The sequence below is a fragment of the Myotis davidii genome, unplaced genomic scaffold (genome assembly GCF_000327345.1).
Source record: "Myotis davidii unplaced genomic scaffold, ASM32734v1 scaffold27, whole genome shotgun sequence".
In the NCBI taxonomy this organism is placed as follows: domain Eukaryota; kingdom Metazoa; phylum Chordata; class Mammalia; order Chiroptera; family Vespertilionidae; genus Myotis; species Myotis davidii.
The window spans coordinates 2,835,162-2,838,973 of NW_006297821.1; the positions used below are offsets into that span (position 1 = coordinate 2,835,162).

Genomic DNA, 3,812 nt, shown 5'->3' on the forward strand with positions numbered 1-3,812 from the left:
ACCCATTCCCCTATTGTTGGATTTTTTTTGGTTGTGTCTTATTTCTAAAGCTGTAATGAACATCTTTGAACATGTAGTGCGTTTTCCCCCCGTTTTTAGTTATTTCCTTGGAACAAATAAATTCTCTGAAGTGGAAATACTGGGTCAAAATTTATGAACACTTTTATGGCCCTTGAAATACGTTGCCAAATTGCTTTTAAAAGTATAGTTCCAGAATACACTGAAGGCTTTGTTAGGCAAATATGAGAGGGATAGGAATGGGATGGGGGGTCCCAATTCCAGGAAACAGCATGTGTTAAAGTGCATTGACCAGCACAGACTTCTGTGATTTATCCCTGGAATGCCATCACATGGCCAAGATGTAGAATTCTATGGCCGATTCTGTTGGCAAACTCAGTAGCTATCCTTTTTTTTTTTTTAGTTTAAATGCATTTATTTTTAGACAACCTACATGACATTTTTTTTTCTTAAAAAACAATGCCCCTGCTTCAAATAAATCAAAGTCAAAATAAATGAAGAGCTCAAGATAACATCAGTCCCTTTTGTCCTAGTACTGGTGTGTGGATGAAAAGCAGCAGCCAGTTATGATAACAGATGATAGGTCCAAACTGCCAAATCTTTAAAACATTTTTCCATTTCTAAACCATCCTTAAAGGGAACAGTATATGGGGGTCACACCATCCTCATGGAAGTCCAGCAGAGCAACCATGCCATCTGGATTCATGTTTTCACCAAATTCAGACTGGCAGTTTTTAAAATTAGCAAGGATGTGCTTGATTTGTTCTGCAGCCCCTGTCATAAAAGGTTTTACTCTTTCTTGTCTCTGTTTTTCAAGTTTCCCTTTGATTGATTTCATGTCATCTTTGATGTACTTCTTACAGGCTTTTTGTGTGTGTGTGAAGCTGGTTTCCTGCAAGTGACAATATCAACACCAGAGATGACTGTGCTTTCGGTACCTTCACCTTCCACCTTCAGCGGAGGCCTTTCTACCAATAAGTCATTGATGTTACCCTCTGTCCTACTGATCATCGTACCCTCTACCTCCGAGCACAGACAGCCTAACTGGCATCTCCCAGATATTGTAGATATCTGAGAACATCTTATTCTGGCTTATAATGTGCCAGTAGATGATCATGATGGCGGCTAGAAGGAGAGGGCAGTGGTGCTGGCTTAGTAGGAGCCCAAAGCTCAGAGATAATAAGGTGCAGCTGGAGCAGTGCTGGGGGGAGGGAGGAGCAGGCAGAAAAGTCAGTAGCCACTCTTTTTTTTTTAAATTGATATTTAGAGACAGAGGAATGGAGAGGGATAGAGAAAAAACATTAATATGAGAGCAAACATCCATTGGCAGCCTCTTGCACGCCTCGCTGGTTGCAGGCATGTGCCTTGATGTGGAATCGAACTGGCAACTCTGGTGCATGGGACCTGCCCAACCAACTGAGCCACACTGGCCAGGGCGCAGGACTTTCTTTCTTTCTTCCCCATTTTCAACCTGTTTATTAAATCTTCCAACTGGCAAGTTAAAGGCTTTTGATTTCTTGATTAAAGGGGACAATGTCATCAATATCATCTCTTCTTGCCTTGATGTAATACCTGGAGCTGCAGCAGCCACACTAAGATCACACGGTTGGACAAGCATGAGGACAAAAAGCCAACATAGCGTGGGAAAAAGGCAAGGTAGAAAATCCTCGATAGCACCATTTGAGCAGCTGAGTCAATACCACCAATCACCCACCTCTAACTTCTTGTTTTGTGGGAGAGGCAGCCCTTACTTGATTAAACCATTGTTAGTCAGATTTTCTGTTAGTTGCGGAGCCATTCTTAATCTTTTTCTCTCTTTTTATTCTCTCACCACAGAAGTTAAAAGCCAGATAATCTGCTTCCCAGCTTTTTATGCAACTAAAAGTGACCATGTGACTTCATTCTCTTCAAAAAGATGTTAGGGAAAGCTCTGAGAAGAATTCCTTCCTTCTTTCCTATCTTATCCTCCCACCCTCTCTCCCTCTTCCTTCATTCTTTCCTTCCTCTCCTTTTCCCTCCATCCTTCCCTCCCTCCCTCCCTCCCTACATCTCTTCTTGCCTTGATGTAATACCTGGAGCTGCAGCAGCCACACTAAGATCACACGGTTGGACAAGCATGAGGACAAAAAGCCAACATAGCGTGGGAAAAAGGCAAGGTAGAAAATCCTCGATAGCACCATTTGAGCAGCTGAGTCAATACCACCAATCACCCACCTCTAACTTCTTGTTTTGTGGGAGAGGCAGCCCTTACTTGATTAAACCATTGTTAGTCAGATTTTCTGTTAGTTGCAGTCTAATGCTTGCTAACAGATATTAGACTTCACCGCCATGCCCTATCTCCCTCAGACAGCACCTGGGATTTAGATTCTAGTCTCATCATATTATAATTTAATCCTGGCTCTTGGAACTGGTGACATGGACCACTGCAGGCCAGTACACCTACTGCCTGCCCATTCTCAGTCTGAGTGGTGTCCCCTTCCTAGCTCTGGATGCTCCCAGCAGACCTCAAAGTCTGAAGCTTGTTCCTATAGTCTCTGAGTCTTGTTTGTTTTTTCAGGAGCAACAGCAGGCCAGGACCTTGTATTCAGGGTACACCAATCACTGGCTCCCTTTGAGGTCTCAAGAAAATCCTGAGCCAAGAGTCCTTTTTTTTTTTTAGCTTTATTTTTATTGTTGACACTCTTACAGATGTTCCTCATTTCCCCCACTTTGCCCACCTCCACCCAGCCTCCATCCCCCTTCTCTCTGGCCGTCACCACTCTATTGTCTGTGTCCAAGGGCTATGCATATATGTTATTATTATTATTTTTTGGTAAAGAATTATAAATTTATTAGATCATCTGGAAACCAGATGGGCTGGGCCCCAAAATGGCACCAGCGGGCCAGAGGAGGGGGAGCGGGATATATATGTCTCCTGTGAAGGTCAGAGTAACAGTGGGCGGGAGGCCGGGTGTAGGTGGTCCACTGAAAACTGGGTGAGGCGGTTTACTGGAAACTGAAAATCGTTATTCATGTCTTGAGAAATCTGTAATGAGAATAATAGGAGAACCGCTGGGCGGATGAGAGCCCGAGGTGGGGCATAGTGGAGCGCAGGGAAAAGGTAGAGAATGTGCCTCACATTCCAGCCTCTTTTTCTTTTTTTTTCTGGTAAGCTGGGCGTCTGTCTAACATTTCCCTCCTCAAGTATTCTTGGCACTGAATTCTTTCAGAGAAAAAGGGGCATTGGGTCTCTTCTATAGCTGCTTCCTGTTGAAAGGGGGCAATGTTTTTCTTCAAAGCCAAAAACCTTTGCTCTTTGTCAGAGGGACGATGAAGCCTGGGCCCAAGAGAGGGTTGTGATGGTGTCTAGGGGTGGTATTCCCCCAGCACAAGTAGGGCTTGTAGCCTGGGGGAGACAAACTGTTGTATAAATTTCAGTATTAATGTGGCATATAAATGTTCTTTGGCTAATCTCTTCACCTTTCATGCAGTCCCCCTATACGCCTCCCCTCTGACATCGGTCAGTTTGTTCCATGTACGCATGCCTCTGGTTCTATTTTGTTCATTAGATTCCCCATGTAGGTGAGATCATATGGTATTTGTCTTTCTCTGACTGGCTTATTTCACTTAGCATAGTAATCTCCAGGTCCATCCATGCTGTTGCAAAAGGTAAGAGTTCCTTTCTTTTACAGCCACATAGTATTCCATTGTGTAAATATACCACAGCTTTTTTATCCATTCATCAGTTGATGGGCACTTGGGCTGTTTCCAGATCCTGGCTATTGGAAATAATTCTGCTATGAACATAGGGGTGC

The 3,812-nt window shown here is 43.6% G+C and overlaps 1 pseudogene; it reads right to left on the reverse strand.

Annotated features, from left to right (window-relative positions):
* Positions 1 to 582: 582 nt before the first annotated feature.
* On the reverse strand, positions 583 to 1,135 carry LOC102752892 (annotated as a pseudogene).
* Positions 1,136 to 3,812: the final 2,677 nt, after the last annotated feature.